Genomic DNA, 15,205 nt, shown 5'->3' with positions numbered 1-15,205 from the left:
ATCATTTATTCAAAATTTATTCCAAACCAATAGTTTTTTTCTGTTTAACACAAAAGAAGATATTTTGAAAAACGTTAGAAACGTTTAACCACTGACATCCATATCAGATAAAGAAATACCATGGAAGTCAGTGGTAACAGGTTTCAGGATTTTTTGGGTGAACTACTTTTTGCACTACTATAGCTTAAAACACTAGACTAGAGCATGAAACTACACTGTAAAAAACAATTAGTTCATTGATTTTAAAACAGCAAGTAAAACTTTTTTAACTTGGAACTCAGATGAGAAAGTTTATTGTTTTAGCCATCTTTACAGAACCTTTCAGTTGACTTAAATGGATAGTTCACCAAAAACTCAGAATTCTCTCATTATTTAATCATTAATAATAATTAATAATTTCTTACATTTATATAGTGCTTTTCTGGACACTCAAAGTGCTTTACACATTGGGGGGATCTCGTCATCCACCACCAGTGTTCAGCATCCACCTGGATGATGCGACGGCAGCCATTTTGCGCCAGACCGCACACCAGCTGATTGGTGGAGAGGAGAATGAGTGATGAAGCCAATTATGATATGGGCATGGTTAGGAGGCCAGTGAGCAAATTTGGCCAGGATGCCGGGGTTAATTCCCTAAACTTTTCGAAGGTCATACTGGAATTTTTAACGACCACAGAGAGTCAGGACCTCGGTTTAACATCTCCTCTGAAAGACGGCGCTCACTGACAGTATAGAGTCCCCTTCACTATACTGGAGTTAGGACCCACACAGATCGCAGGTTGAGCCCCCCTGCTGGCCTTACTAACACCACTTCCCGCAGCAACCTAGCTTTCCCATGTGGTCTCCCATCCAGGTACTGACCAGGCGGAGCCCTGCTTAGTTTCAGTGGGCGAACGTGTGAGAGTTGCAGAGAATGAGCAACCGGCCGATTGACTCAACCTCCTTTTGTCACAAACCAGTTTGAGTTTCTTTATTCTGTTGTACACAAAAGAAGGTACTGTGAAAAATGTTGGAAACCTGTCACTATTGACTTCCACCATAGTGTTTGTTTTTCCTACTATGGAAGTCATTTGTAAAAGTGGGGTGGCACACAAAAAAATAATGAATTCATTCATTCATTTATTCATTCATTTTTTTTCAGCTTAGTCCCTTTATTAATCTGGGGTCGCCACAGCGAAATGAACCGCCAATTTATCCAGCATATGTTTTACACAGCGGATGCCCTTCCATTACTATATACACACACACTCACTATACAGACCCTAATATTATAATTCATCCATATTCCTTTTGAGCCACAATATTAATAATAAAGCTTCTTCTATTGGTGTATCTTTTGCAAAATACATCCACAAAATTATTGAGATTTTTGGCCCTTGTAAGTCAACCAGCAAAAAAAAAAAAATTAAGGTGCTAAATAAACTAGATTCTGAAAAGCTGATTTCGAAATGCATTTATTTAGTGTTTATCAATCAGATAAGACAATTTTTCATTTAAAAAAGTAGTAGTTTCTTTATAAAAAAATGTACAATCTCGTCTCTCGTCGTAAAACAATACTAAACAAATTATGTCATAAGAACTTTATCCTTAATTTTTTTTTTTAAAAGGTAATGCAAACTTTAAATTGTTGAGGTAAAGTTGGTTTAGCGGCTGCGGTTGAACATCAGCGATTCCTCCCTGAGGTGCACACCAGGATGCTTTTTGCTCACGTTTTCCATCGATGTTTAACGCCTCGTGACTAAAAGGGCGCTAATGTGATCGTGCACACCAATGGGCAAAACGCCAGGGTAAAAAAATCTTCATTTTTTAAGAAACACCTCATGCTTGTTTTTTCGTTTGGAGCTGCTGAAGTTACAGTAATCAGCACTTGGAGGCGCTCAAGCGCAAAACTTTCAATGCGAGCACCCATTGATGAAGATGCCCAGAGTCGATATGAACGTGGAGCTGCTTATTGCACAAGTGAACAATAATAATTTCTTCATCGCTAGAGCTGGAGCTGCTACTTGAACCATCCATGCTTGTTCGAATCGCCAGTAACTTTAACAACAAGCATGTCAACTTTCTGTCTTCTTCTTCTGTGTTACAAGCAGGTGTCAGAAGCTTAAAGTTGTGTAGTGCCAACTTAAAGTTGTGTAGTTTCGCTTGGGTGAAAAACATCTCGTAAAACGCTGACGATAAACGCAAACGAAAAGCGTCCCGATGTGTACGAGGCTTAACAGTCAAACATCTATGTAGTGCATGCTTAAAGGTGGAGGGGCAGTGAATCAGCAACGTCAGTGGCGCCAATCAATCCACAATTATTTAGTGGCTGCATGTTATTTATTTATTTATTTGTTTTTTTATTTAATGAAATATTGTGAATTTACGTAAGTTCATTTAAATTTATAATATCAACAGCAAAATCATATTGGGGTGGCCACATGGGTGGCCAGAGTTTACATGGGAGAGGCCCCCTGAGTAAATGTGAGCACATTTTAATTTCTGGGTGATTATACCCTAAGCTTAATTTTTTATCACTTTGAACATGTCATTTACTTAATACTTATAAGGCAATGGGTTTACTCACGTCTTTAAGTAACATCAGCTATTTGCTTCATGGGTTCAGTTCTAATGGAATGTAAGATCTTTTATTAATGCTCTGAATACAATGATGAATCTTGATGCAAATATGCATCTTTTTGGTCCAAAATGATCTACTGTAATATACAGTAGATGGAGCAGCATTCCTGTATGTCAAATAAAAAAGTGTGGTTGCAGCAACTTCAAGGTCAAGGGTTCAATTCCCATAGAATAAATTCATTAATAACTATTAGTGCCTTGAATATAATTTTAGTCCATTAATAAAAAATAAAAACAATTATGCAGAAATGAAATTTTAGGTCCAACATTTTCGTGTGTTTGCATCATAATGAGCAATCCTGCAAATGGCACAAATAAAGCCAAGGTCATGGATCCAGGTCCAAAGGAATGCATGAACATCAATTAACACCTTGATTATAATGTAGACTTGTAATAGACATACAGTAAATATACTTTTGGATCTGAAACCATCACATTTTTGTGTTATCAACTTACTTGCCAAATGCTTAACCCAAAAAGCATGATATACCGAGGTCATGGGATTGATTCCCAGAGAAAGAATTATGTAAAAAAAAATCCCAAAAATGTAAGTTGTTTTGGATAAGCTGCCAAATATAAACTTTAGGTCACACTTTATTTTAATGTACAATTCACTTTGTTAACTAACCACTAACTAAGACTTTTAGCTCAATAAACTACTAATTAACTGCTTGTTAATAGTTATTAAGGTGGATTTACTTAGGTTTAGGCATTGGGGATGTAAAATAGATCACACTTTATAAGTGCTAATAAACAGTTGATATCTAAATAATATTTATAGAAATATTTATTTAATATAGTATGTACTTAATTTAATATGTAGTAAGCCAGTATAAATGGTGTGAACGTTTATTTGAAGTCTTACTAAACTTTATGTAATGAGCTCAACTATAAACACTGCTCACAGTCGTTTCTATGTAATGGCTTATTAAAGCAATTTGTTGCTACTGAAATATTTGCTGCTAAAAACTAAACAAACAAAATGAATAACATCACAACTAAACAAACAACAAAGTCTCTTGATGTCAGAGTCGGGCTGGCATCAGACACTCTGGTGTGAAAGCAAAATTAATTGGCAAAGCTGGCTGATTAAATTGGCCTTTATGAATTTTCCTGTTCTAAAAAAGCTATTAAGTGTGGCTTTATTAATACAATACTTGTATGACTGAGCAATATGCGTCCCTGATGCAAAGTAATAAAAAAGTCAAATTAGGCACAAGCAGCAGTCTCTCAATGCTGAAATACCCTGGGAAGCAGCATTGAGTCCGGTGTTCATTTCCAGAAACCCTTGTTTTTTCAGCACAGCACTGGGGAAATGGAGGCTAATTAGAGAACCATCATTCATCATTTTACCATTGTTTACAAGCTCAATTGCTTTCCTCTGCCTGAATGTAGTTTGCCGACGTTTGGGTTAGTTTTTTATGATTTATACATCATTAAGCATTAATTTGCTTTATCTTTCAGATGATGTTAGGGGTGGATTCTTACGAAGTTAATAGTATGAAGGGCTGGACACAAAGAATGATGCAGTATGTTACATCCAAGCTTATTTTATTAATGCTAACTTGCTATCGTTTGTTTTTATAAAAAAAGGAAAATCAAACATGAAGAGAAACTACTTTCCTCCGCCATTCATTCACATCTGCAGCTGATTTCAGAACAGCAGAAACTGTTACTAATTCACCAACGTCACTTTAGAGCTAGTGTTTGAATGATTCTCTAGCGTAATATCTAAAGTGAAGACAAAAGTGATTTTGCTGACATTTTAAGATTATGAGGCTGAACGGCATGAAAGGCCATCCGTCTACAGACATATCTTCCCATAGTGTTACGGTCTATTACAGTCTACAGTATTTCTCTGTTGCAATTGGCATGTCACAATAATTAACCCTGAAAAAAGCAGCGCAATCACTACCAGATTGCTGTTGTGTTTGCAATAAGGAAAAACGCTAAACACATGCGGGCATTTCTTCTTTCTTTCTGCCAACACAGCACACATTCCTGATATGCGAGTCTCATCTCACACTCATTACACTACAATTACATGGTATAAATACAACTCTACAACATATAAAAGAAAGAGAGATCAACATAGAATATCACTTATCTGTTTACTAATGACTTGATCAGCAGTAGTTTAAAATTACACTGTATTTTTCCACCTCTAAGGGGATGTGGTCTCTGTGGCTAATGGCTGCCGACGCGGGTCTCGCAGAAATTAAAGATATTTTAAAATAGGCACTATCCTTATAAATAAACTGCATAGTTAAAATCTAAACAACTAAATTCTTGACTAAAAAAGCCTCTAAAGTATATAATGTTGTCCAACAGTAATACCAGCCTGATCTCATGAGAAAACGTAAGTATTTTATGTTTTGTTAGTGGCTAATTTGTACGAGTTCAGTCGCACGAAATTGTACGAATTTAAAAAGGAGGCGTGGCACCCAACCCCACCCCTAAACCCAACCGTCATTGGGGGATGAGCAAATTGTACAAATTAGATCGTAAGAATTCATGCAAATTAGCCACTAAATCAAAAAGTTACGAATTGCCGTGAGATAAAGGGTGAAGAGGCGGTGCGAGTGCTGTTCCTGGCAGAATATCATACGGCTATCAGCCAATCAGATTCATATATAGACTCATTATATATATATACTACGATGTATAGTGCGATTTTGAATTTAATTATACCAGATAAAATTAATAGGTGTATTTGGAAGGAATTCATAATTTTAGATAAATTGAGATGATTTTGTAAGGAAGTGTATCTGCAAAAACATTCACAAACATTGAGAAATACAGTTGAGCAATGATACTGTACAAATAAAATATACAGTGCTTTATGATTTTCTGGAAGTCAATATTATTCAGATACATAATGTCAATATTCCACTGTAAAACAACACTGCATAGTCTTCATCGTGTATTTATACATAAATAAATTCATCTTTCCTAAAGTAATAAATGTAATTTCTTATGCCTGAGTACTTTAAACTGACTTAAACGATGAAAACACATAAATGATAAATGTTTTGGTAACTTTATGGTTAAAGGTTGCAATAACTCAAATGTGGTTCCTGGTCAATTATAAAACCAATTTGACATTGCAGATCCTGTGATGTGACTATTGCACATGCGCACAGTTCGATATCGATGCAGAAACGATATGTTGTGCAGCCTTAGTTCATCCCATTTTAAATGCATGATTGCACTCAGTTGGTGGTCTGCACACCAGCAGATCTAATCTACTGATACACTACCAGTCAAAAGTTTGGGCTCAGTTTTTTTTTAAAGAAAACTATTCTATTCATCAAGGTGGCATTTATTAAATGTAAAAAAAAAATTGTTAAATATTTATTATAAACTTAAATAACTGCTTTCTTGTTGTATGTAGTTTTAAATGACATTATTACTCCAATCAATATTGCTTTTATGACTATTACCATTAATAACAACAACAACAACAACAACAACAACAACAAAAACAATAATAATAATAATAATAATTAATATTAGAGTGATTTCTGAAGGATCATGTGACTCTGAAGACTGGAGTAATGAAGCTGAAAATTCATCTTTAAAATCACTGAAATAATTAAATAAAATTATAAACTAATTTTGAACAGTTATTTTTTAGTGCAATAATATTTCACAATTTTACTATTTGTACTGTATTTTTGATTAAATAAATGCAGCCTTGGTGAGCAGGAGAAGACATTTTAAAATCCTACTGACCCCAAACTTTTGGCCAGTAGTGTATATTGTATATGTTCAGAATATACTTATTTCATATAAAATAGGTGTTTGTATTTACTGTACATAAAGCCTAAAAGTAAAACAACATCAGGAGTGTGTCATTTTTTAATTAAAATTCAATAATCCGGAGTCAAATGATTCATTGGCTTTACTAAATTTTTTTAGGTAAGAGGTTGTAAACAATTTATATGGGCTGAATTTAAACAAACAAATTAAATTTAGTAATGTTCTACTTAATTAATTTGTTAAAATTCAGCTTATATAAATTGCTTGCAACAATTTGCAATGAATGTGGTTCATTCCACTGTGCCGACCCCTGATAAATAAGGGACTAAGCCAAACGAAAATGAATGAATGAATTTGCAATGAACCATTTTTATTAAGTGTATTTAAAACAGGCTCATTCTGAAAACGTAGCTCTATATAAGTTTCTGGAGGTCGCAAATTATGTAGCCAGAAGTACGTATGGCTGCATTTCGTTTTTAAAACAAATTTAGCTACAGGGTGGTAAGACGCCGTTCCTTTTCACACTTACCAGCTGACTGCTTACCTCCGTATGGCCGGCTTTCCTGCTCGCCATGTACGTTGGTGGACTTGAGACGCAGAAAGGAGATGATCACGAAGACAGGGTTTGAAGAATGGTTCCAGAAAGCACATCAGACAAAAACAGAATACAAAAAATAAAGTAAACGAGTAAATAACAGGGTGAGAATGTGGTAAAAAAAAGAGAGTGTTTTTCTTTTTCTGGATTGATTTTTAAATTTGTCGGTTGGGTTTAGGGAAGTTGGTGGGCGGGTCAATCTGAAAAAAAAAGTACCTCCTAGGACACATTTAGTGGTCTCCAGAAATGTATTTAGAGGTATGTTTTCAGAATGAGCCAGGGTGGGTTTAAAAAATTGCAAATTCAAGATTGCAAATGTTGTTTTTTGTTAGTTGGCTTTTACTTTATTTAGGCAGTTACCTAAAGAAATGTTCAATGCAGAAGATCACTCAACTCAACTTTGATGAATTATCAACCTTAAAGTAATTTCACTAATCAAGCAGTAAATCAAGAATATTGTATAACTCAAGTTACTTGCTAAAGAGTCTGTTTTAGAGACTATTTTACATATACAATAACCAATTGTCTACATCCTCTAGTGCAGCACAGTATTGTTCAGACCAAACTGAGATCAGCTGACCTTTGCTCCAGTTCCAAATCAAGCTGTGAGAGACAACAGATGATGCCCGTCTGTTTTATTGCTCCTATGCAAATAGATTTGAACAATGACATGAGCACAGTTCCAGGAACAAATTCAGAAAAAAAGTTATGTTTATTTATGGCACAATATGAAGCTATAAAATGGACCTCTGACGTCTGGTTCATGACGTCTAGAGAGTTGAAACTGTTGCTTTGTGATTCTGTGGCCATATTTCAGCATGTGATTATATTTATATTCAAAATACTCAATGCACTGGAGCAGAATGTGTCTTTTTCTAATGCTAGATCCATATATCTGGCTATGAAAACTTTTATTACTGTAGGACCGCAGAACATAATGGCCAGCAGGAGAATATTGCAGGTTCAATAAATATATTCCATTTTCAACCAGACCAAAAAAAAGTGTATTACATTTTACATATATTCAGACAAGCAGGGATAGAGAGAGAGAGAGAGAGAGGAGAGAGAGAGAGAGAGAGAGAGAGATGGATGGATGGATGGATGGATGGATGGATGGATGGATGGATGGATGGATGGATGGATGGATGGATGGATGGATGGATGGATGGATGGATGGATGGATGGATGTCTTTGGACTGTGGGGGAAACCGGAGCACCCGGAGAAAACCCACAGCAACACTGGGAGAACATGCAAACTCCCCAAAGAAATGCCAAATGGCTAGCCAGTGCTCGAACCAGTGACATTCTTGCTGTGAGGCGTTCGTGCTACCCATTGTGCCGCTGTGACACCAGATAATATTTATATTGAGGGAAAAGTGTGATTGGTCTTTTGTCATTGTTTTTGATGTTTTTACTTTTCCTCGTATATTTAATTTTTTAAATATTATTACTATTTGTCCTTTTTGTGTAATTTGTTCACTGTTTTCCTCTAAATGTATTATTATTTATTATAATTAATACTTAAATGCTTTTTGTAGCATTTGGGCTTACTTTAATATTAATCAAGATTTTTTTTCTCCACCTAAATTGATTGTAACAAAGTTTTATGACCATTTTGCAACCAACATTTTTATATCCTTTCCTTTAAGAGGTTCATCTGCTGATGATTTCCATCATGATTTACAGGCATCTTTTTAAAATCACTTCATAAAATGAATCATGAGATTAAAATTTGATTAGAATTTGAGGTCATGTTTTAATGGTCTGTTTTTAATAAATGTCAGGCATGCAATATGTCCACTAAACAAAGTTCTGAAACTAAATAATCACACTTTAAACACTAAAATCCAGGATGCCGTCAAACAGAAATGGGAGGCGAGACTGAAGGCATTCAAACTGCAGGACAAGGTCACAATGACTTTAAGACAAAGTACTTCTAATCAGAGGCTGATTAACAGAAATGGGCCGCTGTAACCATAGTAACCTAAAATACTGCTGTGATAGGTGAACATAGGTGAACACAGACAAATGCAAATGCTCCAATTTCTATTTTGGCTTTAAAAAATGACTCAAGTATTGATTTACTGATCGTTCCAGGCAAGTCAACAGAGTTCTTTAACCTTCATCCGTTTCCAAAAATGTATCTCCTTTGAATTAATTCTGAAAGTAGTTTTTAACAAACATCCATACTCAATAAAGTTAGGAAAGGTTTAAGCGAAATACAAGAATGTTCCTAGTGAACTGTGTTTACATTAATCTCATGAAATAAAAGACAACTTACATGACTGAAAGCACAAGTGCTGTTCCTCATGAGCATTTGAGTGCTAAAACTAGTGTAGCATGATGATAAACTAGTATATCTGCTGTTAAAAACTAGCCTAGAGAACCATCTGCTGTTAAAAACTAGCCTAGAGCACCATCTGCTGTTTCAAATTAGCCTAGCGTACCATCGGCTGCTAAAAACTAGAGTACAGTGCCATCTACTGTTTAAAACTAGCTTTGAGCACCATCTGCTGCTAAAAAGTCGAGTACCATCTGCTGTTAAAAATTAGCCTAAAGCACCCTCTAGTGTGAGAAATTAGCCTAGAGCACCACCTGCTGTCAAAAACTACCCTAGAGCATCATCTGCTGTCAAAAACTACCCTAGAGCATCATCTGCTGTTAAAAACTAGCCTAGAGCACCACCTGCTGTCAAAAACTACCCTAGAGAGTCATCTGCTGTCAAAAACTACCCTAGAGCACCATCTGCTGTCAAAAACTACCATAAAGCATCATCTGCTGTCAAAAACTACCCTAGAGCATCATCTGCTGTTAAAAACTAGCCTAGAGCACCATCTGCTGCTAAAAACTACCCTAGAGAGTCATCTGCTGTCAAAAACGACCCTAGAGCATCATCTGCTGTTAAAAACTAGCCTAGAGCACCATCTGCTCCTACAAACTACCCTAAGGCGTCATCTGCTGTTAAAAACTAGCCTAGAGCGCCCTCTCATGTGAAAAACTAGCCTAGAGCGTCATCTGCTGCTAAAAACTACCCTAGAGCATCATCTGCTGTTAAAAACTAGCCTAGAGCACCATCTGCTGCTACAAACTACCCTAGAGCGGCATCTGCTGTTAAAAACTAGCCAAGAGCGCCATCTGCTTTTAAAATTAGCCTAGAGCACCATCTGCTGTTTCAAACTAGCCTGGTATGAAAAACTAGCCTAGAGTCCCATCTGCTGTTAAAAACTAGCCTAGAGCCCCATCTGCTGCTAAAAACTACCCTAGAGCATCATCTGCTGTTAAAAACTACCCTAGAGCGCCATCTGCTGTTAAAAACTAGCCTAGAGCGCCATCTGCTGTTAAAAACTAGCCTAGAGCACCATCTGCTGCTAAAAACTACCCTAGAGCATCATCTGCTGTTAAAAACTAGCCTAGAGCACCATCTGCTGCTACAAACTACCCTAGAGCGGCATCTGCTGTTAAAAACTAGCCTAGAGCACCATCTGCTGCTACAAACTACCCTAGAGCGGCATCTGCTGTTAAAAACTAGCCTATAGCGCCATCTGCTTTTAAAATTAGCCTAGAGCACCATCTGCTGTTTCAAACTAGCCTGGTATGAAAAACTAGCCTATAGTCCCATCTGCTGTTAAAAAATAGCCTAGAGCACCATCTGCTGTTTCAAACTAGCCTGGTATGAAAAACTAGCCTAGAGTCCCATCTGCTATTAAAAAATAGCCTAGAGCGCCATCACTATCCTTAAACCTACCCCTGAACTTAACCTTATTCAGTGTGGTTATATATATCCCTATGCTCTCTAAGGTTATTATAATGCCAGTAAATGAAATGGAACAATATGCTACATACATAATGTGCATGTAGTGTATTTTTTAAACCCTTGTTAACGCATGTAACCTTATTCTGTATCTCTTTTACTAAGCCAAATGTAGACGTCTGGCTATATTTCTGTCATCTCCTTGCAAAAAAAAAATCTTTAGACATTCACGGCCATGCCCTTGATCCCCCACAACAACCAGAATCCAATTTAGACAACAACAAAAAATGTATTTATTTGGACTGTGTTGTTCTTGTGGGCTGCGTTACAGAATCTAATCTCATAGTGAAGCGAGCGTTCATACGTCAAGCGCACAATGAGAATGAAATGATTGTGTGTTTCCTCTCAGCAGTCAATCACGGATCAATGCGGGCTTGGTGCTATTTTCAGCTGCGCAGGTGGAGATCTAGAAGGCGCCGTTAACCGTTTTCAGGTGTGAGGAAATAGAATAGCAAATGAACACATCCTCTGCCGATATATATACCTTTATGATTTCTTCATAAGCTGTATTGGTTCACTGGGCTTCTCTTGATATTTGCTTTGCTTGGACGCGAGAGATTTGCTTTATCTGGCTGTGCACAGAGCCACAGGTTTTGGTGAGCACTGTGGACTCTCTATCTCACACACACACACAGAGAAACACACACAGAGAAGTTTTCTTTGGAGATAAAGCGCGCATAAGCGGCTAAGCTATTATATTTATCTTTTGACTGAACCAGGACACCTAGAGTTGAGTAATGAGAGGAGATAGCCAAGAGAAAACCACAGAGAGAAGGTGAAAGTGAATATTTGTGTGTGATTTTGGGTTAAAAAAAAAGTCAAGTGCACATGGGCGCTTTTATCACTCACACACAGTTCAGAAGTCTTTGCTGTCATGAGCAAATGTTTACAATAAGGTCGAAATCTCATACAGATAAAATCTTAGGGTAAAATAAGGAAAAAATACCTTATGATTTTAATGGATGACAAGACAAATGAGTTGACTATAATTTTCAACAGCTGTCAAAAATATTAATATAAATTGGTTAATAAATAAAACAGTCAGCCCATTTGTCTTGATAAGGCGGATTTCTTTTATATTTTTTAGCCAAAATGTGATACTTGACACTTTATTCTGACAGATGCAGATTGATACAAATATGACAATGCATATATTTTGTCGGTAGCACTTTAAAATAAGCATTCATTTGTTAATATTAGTTTACTGTTACATAGATACGTTAGTTTTTATAAACTAATAAGGGTAACACTTTACAATTAGGTTCCCTTGATTAGTGAAAGTTTGTATTTGAGGACATGAACAAACAATGCCCAAAACATAATTTATTGATTTTTGTTAATATTAATGTTAATTTAAAAGAACTATCTCAGTTTATAAAGTTAATAAGCACAAGTTTTCATTTTAAATCATGCATTAATTAATAATGAACAATGATTGATAAATGCTGTAAAAGTATTGTTCATTCTTAAATACATTAATTAGCATTCATTAATGAAACCATATTGTATATTATTAACAACTAACAATAACAACTTCTACAGCACTTACTACTTTTGGTTGATGTCAATTTACAAGTACATTAAGATATTTTCAAATTAGGTATTAAGATTAGTTAATAATCATGATCATTTTAATTAATTATCAGGTTAATAACTGCTTTAAAATATTACACAATTTTTATTCATGTTAGCTAATGCGTTAACTACATGTTAACAAATAAGACCTTTTTAAATAAGTAACTCTGAAACAAGCACCAAATGATAAAAGTCATTTAGAAATAAATTACACAGTGTAATAAATAAATGTTCCCCCTAAAACAGTGTGTTTGGTAAGGAGTTTGGGATGCTTGTTTAATGTTTGTAGTATTTCATTTTATATATATATATATATATATATATATATATATATATATATAAAAAACGAAATACATATATATGGCTAATTTGCTTGCCTTGTCGAACTAGTTTAAATTGAACCGAGTTGTCGTGAAATGGTTTGCGTCTTCAGTACCAACATACCGGATACCCCCTCTGACTCGAAATATACCAATATCTCGAGTTATTCAGTTACTAGAACAGTACACCGACTCGTCTGCTGTAAAAAAAGAGACCTGATAATGATGATGATGAGTGCAAGCTGACTGTCTGTTCCCTCGCAACACGCTATCTCATTGAGTGTGTGATTCAACCTTATTTTTACTCCGCAATATATTTTGTAAAAGCCAATTAAGCAAAGTAAAAAGTAACTCGCATTACATTTTTCTAAAAGTAACTCAAATAATATGACCTATTTTTAAAAGTAATGCGTTACTTTACTCGTAACTTTTAAAAAGTAATATTATTACTTAGGGCTGGGCAATTAATCGAAAAGTAATCGTAATCGATTCAATTCCGAACCGATAATCAATCTAATTTTTTCAGGTCAATTTTTTTAATTACTTTCGCTGCCGCGTGTGTGACTCCGCTCTTTTAAGGCTGATTTAAAGTTCTGCGTCGAACACTCAGGTGTGGCTCATGTGGCTCATGTGGTTCAGGTGAATTGGGTAGGCTAAATTGTCCGTAGTGTATGAGTGTATATGTATGTTTCCCAGAGATGGGTTGCAGATGGAAGAGCATCTGCTACGTGAAAACATGCGCTGGATAAGTTGGCAGTTCATTCCGCTGTGGCGGCCCCGGATTAATAAAGGAACTAAGCCGAAAATAAAATGAATGAATGAATGAATGAATGAAAGTGCAAGTTATTTGTTTTCACTTTTTTATAAGAAAAAAGTGACTGTTGGTAATGTGTGTTTTAATTTCAGTTGTTCAACATTGACGTTCAATAAATAAACATAGATAGTAGATAGTGAGTGTTTCCTTCAGTTATTTTGAAATCATGCACCCTTCATTCAAAAATCTGTAATATGTGAGCATATTTACTGTACATCAGTGAAGTATGAGGACAAAAAATTAAATATATATATATAAAATAATCGTTTATTAATTTTAATCAAATTAAAAAGTTCAATTAATCGAGATTTTGATTTTAAGCCAAATCGCCCAGCCCTATTATTACGTATCGCGCATTACTTATAACACTGTTTCCAACTTTATCAAAAGGACTTTTTAAAATCCAGTCAACTTTCAGAATGGCTAATAAAATTAGAATGGTTAATAGCACAAATACAGACAACATTGAAATCTTTTTAAAATTAGAGTCAAGTTTGTCGAAAAAATAACTAAAACATAAAAACAATCAACATAAAAAATAAAATAATCATATTTTGGAGCTGCTTCAAATGTTTCACTGTGCTTAATGTTTGTGCCACAAAATGACACAATACCTCCATAACATGTGACCAAGTAGAATTATAATTCCTCCTATACTCACAGACACAGTCCTCTGCACAAATAATGTGCATTTTGTCAGAAAGCCTGCTGTATTTACGTATTGCTGGATAAGGATATGCATGAAATATGTTAACAAGCATTAATACAGGCTGTGGTTTCTCTGCAGTGTCCATATGTGTTGACGGTGAGGCTTGTAATCCTTTCCAAAGCTCTGCATTTCAATGTTCCACGTGATGTCAGAGAGAGGGGGAGGGGATTAGTGTAAAGTAGGAGGGGCCTGAGTATGAGGAGGCGGGGCCAAATGGGTCACCAAGTTCTTTTAAGGCACCAGTGACAGACTGCAGCACACATTTTCAACAATATGCAGACTCACACACACCCCAACAATTACAGGGCATACGGATAAGAGTAGAGAGAGACCAAACGATTATATTCAAGATGACATAAGCTTGACATAATCTCCACTGACAATGCATTATCGTCATTATGCAATACAAAGCACCACTGCAGCCCGTCCTCCATTTAGAAGCATTTCACATAAGTGTGTTTGGCACATTCTGTTGTTTCCTCGTGCCACTTTGGTATTATAATTTAGCTTTTAGGTTATTTTAATACAAAGCGATCTGACTACAGTAAGCTTGAGTTGGTGTGTAATGCAAGTTGTAATGGTAACTTAAAAATACTGGTATCATTTTGCATGGAAAATTTAAACTAATGCATATAAAATATATACAAGACTATAATTAACAACCAAACCATTCATTTAAAATGGTCTGTCTGATTAATAGACCAGCAATATATCAAACTCTGCTTTAATTAAATGTGCCGTCATGTGTTAATTCCTTACCTACATTTAGTATTAACTGCTAGGGTAAATGAATGTGTTAATTACCTAAATGGGTCAGAGCTATACATCTCAACTTCCTCATTGTCTGCTTTAATTAATCATTAGTTACTCATTAACACAGGTTAATATTATGCATCTATGTTTAACAGAATTATATAAGGTCATTTGAAATCAATAATGCTTTTTGAAGACAGAGGGAATCAACAAATGTATTTTGGTTCTCACATAGACTATTTTTGTA

General features: G+C 35.5%; 1 protein-coding gene across 1 annotated transcript in view; it reads left to right on the top strand.

The window, feature by feature from the left end:
- grin2ca (glutamate receptor, ionotropic, N-methyl D-aspartate 2Ca) overlaps positions 1–15,205 on the top strand; it is a 132,108-nt gene that overhangs the window by 40,704 nt on the left and 76,199 nt on the right. The window lies entirely within an intron of this gene.

Source organism: Danio aesculapii, chromosome 3 (assembly GCF_903798145.1).
Source record: "Danio aesculapii chromosome 3, fDanAes4.1, whole genome shotgun sequence".
Lineage (NCBI taxonomy): Eukaryota > Metazoa > Chordata > Actinopteri > Cypriniformes > Danionidae > Danio > Danio aesculapii.
Note: the sequence above shows the minus strand (reverse complement) of the source record. Positions and strands in the feature narration are given on the sequence as shown.